We start from the raw sequence: 6,626 nt of genomic DNA, 5'->3' as shown, positions 1-6,626 counted from the left end.
CTACTTCTATAAGAGGAAGACGTCTATGCCGGCTCGCTAACGACTACTTCAACTACCCGTCTCGACTAGAAAACAAGTCGAGGGCGGGCCTCATACTGTTGACAACTAGTCGAAATCAACTTCGACTAGTCGGCTTCATCAACAACCGTCGCGGCTTCATCGACAATCATCCATGAATCAAGCTAAGTCACTTTTTTATTAATTATTTTTCTATGGCTTGTTTTCAGCATGGTTGGTGAATGCGCCAGAGTACTTATTTGTGTACGCGTCTTGACGGGAAACCTTTAGAGATACACTTTGCCGACTACTCTTAGGGCATGTTGACCGACAGCTATGGGCTTGGTACACCAAATTACGAAGGCTATCACCACAAGTTTGGTGCACTTAGTTTCAGAAGCTCCGCCACAGGCAGGGTACACCGAATTAGGAGGATCTGCCACGAAGTTTGGTGCATAGAGTGCTGGAGGCTCACAACGGCTACACCCTAGTGAGGCACAAATCTTATGCGCTGCAAACACGCGCTCTCCTTGCCAAAAGGCAGAGAAGTCACTACTTTACGCGCAATCGCACAGTCTTTTTATGAATGTGCCGACTACTTATTTTAAATGTCTTATTTTAGCGGTTGTTAATCTACTCGAGCAGAACACCTCAATTCGTGAAAGTCTTGAATCTTCTATCATGCCTAAATGCTAGGACACAAGACAAAGATCTTCGTAGCAGCAGTGCCAGTATGCATACACGAGATAAAGATCTCAGATGCAGTGGCAATGGCTAAACAGGGACTGAGAGCCTAAACATAATAGGCTAACTACTCGGGAAAAATATGGCCGAAACAAGAGCATGACACACAATATTTACATTATATTCATCAGTGAATAAATTTTAGTAGTTCCAAATTCTACAAATATGCTACATAATATATGCATCTCTTTTTGCAAGTCAAGTTTCGGCGATGACTCTCCAGGACGCTCAGTGTACCTCCAATGGCTCCGCTAGCTCCCAGGCTCGGGGGCTAAGCACCAATTACTACTCGGAATATCTCCAATGGCTAAGCTAGCTTCCAAGCTCAAGGGCTAAGCGCCAAATAACTACTCAACGTGGTTTCTATAACCCACCTGGCGCATAAGCTCGGGGACTGGACACCGCAAAACTACTCAAAAGACGACTGGCGTGAAGACTAAAAATCCTCGGATTGATTATTTAATCATTCCAAGGCTCGGGGACTGATAAGCTACACTCAACAATTGATTTTTTCAGGATGAAAGAAGAAGATTTAAGATTTTATTCAAGATGAAAGAAGAAGATTTAAGATTTTATTAACGCTCAGCCTGATTCTTCGATTCAACCTAAGGCTTAGGGGCTACTCTATATGGAGTGCGACTTCCGACATCCTCCATATCACATTCCAAAGATGAAGATTACAAAAGCAAGACCATCAAGTACTTGAGCACACCATAACCTCATGGTAGCTTTGAGGAATTTTGAAGACTCAGCCAGACAAAGTACTCGAAAAGCACCAAAACTACTCGGTGAGGATCTAAAAAGTACTCGAAGGCTGCTGCATTCGACTATGAAGTACTTGGGGTCTTGTCGGGGATAGATCCCTAGTACCCGCAAGGAAGGAAGAAGGCGTACTCCTACTAGAATTCTCCTATAATTCTACTAGGATTCAGACCATGTAATCCTACTAGGACTCCTTCTTGTAACTGACTCCTTGTAACTGACCAATAATCCCACCTCCTGAAGTATATAAAGGAGGACAGGGGTATCTAGATCGGCAGCTCAGACCAACAGAGGCCAAGACCTCATAGAACTACAACAGAGGATCAAATTCTCAACACCAAACAACACCCAAGCGCAGGGCGCAACATACAACACCCCAAACAGGACGTAGAGTATTACGCTACTCTGGCGGCTCTAACCTGTATAAAACTGTATCTTATGTCCTCGCTTTTACCTTCGAGTTCCAGGTCCGACGATCCCCCACCAACCAATCTACTACCTTGGGATACCCTCCGGTAGGTTGCCGAGTATAAAACACCGACAACACCTAAATATATAAATTATCCCATCTATGTTATTATGGAATATAATCTTAAGTAATCCCTTAATGTTTATATAAGTTATCCACCTACGAGATTATAAAAAATAATTTAAATTAACCTCATAAATTTTCATCTTAGTTACCCACATCTAACATTATTAAAAATAATATATAATGACCCTAAATCTAAATCTAAATCAACTACGTGTGTCATTATAAAAAAAGATTTTATAAAGTATACTACTACGTGATTCTACATTATATATTTCCATCATTGTTAATATAGATAATACTAACATAAGTAGATATGCATGATGCGTGTTCACTACATAGACCATGTTTAAATATATGAAGAAAACGATGAATGTGTCGATTTTCATGTTAAATATATATATATCTCAAACTAAGAATTTATTTAAGCACAAACATACATCAAATACATAATGAGGTGGTACACAAGTGAGATGAATTATGAATGTGGACGAAAAAGTGTACAGAGTAATTAATGCATAAAGTTCATCACATCCAGATAAACATAATTACATTTCTTTATAGGTATTATGTCCAAATAAGAGAGAGCGCAGATGAACAGATTTCATTATTAGCTTATGAGCCCTAAATTTTTAATAAATAATAATATTTATATCTCTCAAATTATTAACCCATGTAATGCACACGAAGCACTGCGGCGTTACATGTTTGGATCGCGAGGTTTTACTCTCGACTCGTGTCCAACTGGTAACTGACCGTTGACCGTTACAGCAACGACGAAGCCTTTGGGTTTGGAAACGCCTCTCGCTCTCGCCGAGCCAGCCCTGAAGAACGAAACAGAGAGGTAGCCGCGCAGCGCGCAGCCGATGGGAGACCGGTTCAAAGGCGGGGAACGAGTGGCCTGCCCCGATGCGAGCCTCCTCTCCTCTCCTCGCCAGGCGGCCAGGCGGCTAGTCCGAAGGCATAGCTGTGCACGTAAAGGAACAGCGACACGCCTACGCCTCCCTCACCGGCTCAGTCTGTCTCGCCGCGCCGGGGCGCCGGCCGTTTGACTCTCACCGCACCAGCATCCATCAGCCGCGCGCAGGCCACTCCGACGCGTTTCCCCGTGTAGCTCGACGACCAGCAGCCCGCGGCTCAGCCGGTGCGCCGCCGCATTCAGCTCTCGTACGCGACGAGCCCGTTTACATGGCGCGCGTGACGACTTGACCAATAAAACCCCGTCGGGGGCACGTCCGTACGACGCGGTGAGCGACGGCCGCGCCACCGCCGCTCCTCGCCGGCGATCCGGCCCCGAGCGAAACGTTTGATTGGTGCGCGAGTGAGATGCGCAATCCTGCCAGTGCTCGTGTCGCGCCTCGCGCGCCATGACCCGTCACGTTCCCTGGCTCCCGTACGTCCCGTCCCATGTGGCTGAGTGGCTGACGAGATGTGAGATCGCCGTGCCGCTGAGGCGCTGACTCCCCCCGACCCGCGCGCGCACGTCCGCACACGTCCGGGCCGTAGAATACTGCTATTCTAATTCCTAACTAGAAGCGTAGCCGCAGTATCATGCACGCCTCTGGAAAATTTTAATCAGAGCCAACGAAGAACACGCGGATGGATCAGCAGTTCGGTACTACTACTCCACAGGGAAAAGGAAAACCTCGTCGAGCCCTCCGTGCTGCAGACGCCGTCCCGGATCCTTCGGAGACGTCCAAATGGAAAGCGCCCCGGCCGCCGTGTTTCCTAAGCCAACCCCGATGAGCTGCAATCAGCTACAGAATCCATCGACCGAGCTGTAACACATCGGCGTGCATCTGGATTGCGTTCAATTTAAACGCGCGATCCCGTATCGTTTCCTTCCTGCAACGCCCCAGCCGCTAGCCTCCACCGCCACGTCCCTGTCACCACCGCCGTCGCTCGCGGTTGATCCTTGTAGTAGAGGCTATATCAGCTCCATAGAGCCCACAGCGTCCTCTCCGCTCAGCTAATTCTCGCTGTCGCGGCACTCCGCGCGGACCTAGCCGTTGTATCGTAGCTCTGCCTCTCGCGCCGAAATCGCGTCGTCGGCCGCCCGGTGCCGGCAATGCGGCGGGCGTCCGGCGCCGGCGCCGCCCGCGGTGCCTTCCACGTCCACCTCGCCGTCGCGCTGTGCTGCGCCGCGCTCGCGCCCCGCGCCGCGCCGGACCTCGCGGCTGACCAGGCGGCGCTGCTCGCGTTCCGGGCCGCGGTGGGGCCGCGCCTCCCGTGGGACGCGTCCGCGGCGTCCCCGTGCCGGTGGCGCGGCGTCGGGTGCGACCAGTCCGGGTCGCGCGTCGTCGCGCTGCAGCTCCCCGGGGCCAGCCTCGCCGGCGCGGTGCCGCCCGGGACGGTCGGAAACCTGACGGCGTTGCGGACGCTGTCTCTCCGCCTCAACGCGCTCTCCGGCGGGATCCCCGCCGACATCGGGAGCTGCGCGGAGCTCAGGTACCTCTACCTCCACGGCAACCGGCTCGACGGCGAGATACCGGAGGGGTTCTTCGGGCTAAAGCTGCTGCTGCGGCTCGACCTCTCGAACAACCGCTTATCCGGTGGGGTCTCGCCGGAGTTCAACAAGCTCGCCCGGCTCGCTACTCTGTATTTGGACAACAACAGCCTGAACGGTACACTGCCGGCGGGCCTTGACCTCAAGAACCTTCAGCTGTTCAACGTGTCGAACAACCCCAATCTCACCGGCCCCGTGCCCGCGTCGCTCGCCGGCAGGCCCGCGAGCGCCTTCAGCGATACAGGGCTCTGTGACAGCCCTCTAAGACCGTGCCCAACCCCGCCGTCGCCGCCGCCGCCGCCGCCGCCTCCTCCATCACCGCCGCCTCCGGCCGCTGCTCACGGTAGCAAGAGCGGAAAGCTCTCCACTGGTGCGATCGCCGGCATTGCTGCGGGTGCCTTCGTCGCGTTCTTGGTTTTGATCGCCGTGTTCTTCTTCCTCTGCTCCCGGTGCCGGAGGACAAAGGCTGACAGGTCCGCGGGGATGGCGGCTGACGCCGACGCCGACGCCGACGCCGACGGCTCTCCGGTATCGGTCACCGTGGCGAGCATGGGCAAGAGCGCCACGAAGCGGTCGTCGCACGCCACGGCTGGCAACGCCAAGAAGCTGGTGTTCTTGGGAGCCGCGCCGGATACTCTCTACGACCTGGAGTCACTGCTGCACTCGTCGGCCGAGGTGATCGGGAAGGGCTGGCTGGGAACGACGTACCGCGCGACGCTCGAGGGTGGCGCCGCCACCGTGGCCGTGAAGCGTCTCCGGTCGGCGCCGATCCCCGAGCGCGAGTTCCGCGACAGGGTGACCGCACTCGGCGCGCTCCGGCACGAGAACCTGGTGCCGCTCCGCGCTTACTTCTACAGCCGGGAGGAGAAGCTCCTCGTCTACGACTTCGTCGGCGCCGGCAGCCTCTGCTCCCTCCTCCACGGCAGCCGCGACGGCGGCGCGAGCCCCGCGCGGCTCGACTTCACCTCCCGGGCGCGCATCGCGCTGGCGGCGGCGCGCGGCGTCGCGTTCGTCCACGGCGCCGGCGCCCGCTCGTGCCACGGCAACATCAAGTCGTCGAACGTCCTCGTCACCGGCGCGGGGCAACGGCGCTACGTGACCGACCACGGCTCCTCCAACTCGTCGGCGCGCACGTGCCGCTCAAGCGCGTCACCGGGTACCGCGCCCCGGAGGCGGCCGACCCGCGCAGGGCGTCGCGGGAGGCCGACGTGTACAGCTTCGGCGTGCTGCTCCTCGAGGTGCTCACGGGGAAGCCGCCGGTGAACTCGGTGCCTGGGAGCAGCGACGGCGTGGACCTGCCGCGGTGGGTGAGCACGGTGGTGCAGGAGGAGTGGACGGCCGAGGTGTTCGACGCCAGCATCGCCGTCGAGGAGCGCGTCGAGGAGGAGATGGTGCGGCTGCTGCAGCTCGCCACGGAGTGCACCGACGATCGGGCCAACCGGCGGCCTCCCATGGCCGAGGTGGCGGCGAGGATCGAGCACATTGTCGACAGCGCGCTCCGGAAGAGCGACACGGATGACGACTTCCATAGCATTTCTCCCTGACATGTTAGCGTGATCGTTCCCGAATCTTGGATGCACATTATTGTGCAGTGATGTTAATCTTCAACATGTTCATAGCATTTGTTTCATCGATTGTTTTGGGGGTTTCGCTCTACATTGTTTCCCTACGAAGGCATGCTAATGCTACAATTGTTCATCGCGGCAGCACTTGGACACTGTACATGCGGATGTCGGTATTTGCTCGCAAACACTAAAAGCCTTGTTTGGAACGTGTGGAATTCTTGCGTTCCACAGACTACAGAGACATGAACCTGTATTTTCTTCTCTCTTTTTTCACGCCTATTGTCAGCCTTCTATTAAAGATGCATTACTCCATTGTAGACGTCCGAGTCCCAACATTATGGAGTCGGCTGCAAAACTGTGAGGCTGGAGGCGGTTTCTGTCGCAGCACAATTTTGACACGGTCAGGCAGGCGGTCAGCCATCTCAAGCAGCTGTTTCAGCAGCGCAGGCGTCCGAACGTCTTGAAGGCTTCAAACCTGTTGACCTGGTTGAGAAGACTGTCGCTGTCCCGGGAACTGGAA

General features: G+C 54.6%; 1 pseudogene; it reads left to right on the top strand.

The window, feature by feature from the left end:
- The first annotated feature begins 3,738 nt into the window (after positions 1-3,738).
- LOC101761979 lies at positions 3,739-6,418 on the top strand (annotated as a pseudogene).
- The last annotated feature ends 208 nt before the right edge of the window (positions 6,419-6,626 follow it).

The sequence above is a fragment of the Setaria italica genome, chromosome II (genome assembly GCF_000263155.2).
Source record: "Setaria italica strain Yugu1 chromosome II, Setaria_italica_v2.0, whole genome shotgun sequence".
NCBI classification, from domain to species: Eukaryota; Viridiplantae; Streptophyta; class Magnoliopsida; order Poales; family Poaceae; genus Setaria; species Setaria italica.
The sequence above is the reverse complement of the archived record's forward strand: the minus strand, read 5'-3'. Positions and strand labels throughout refer to the sequence as shown.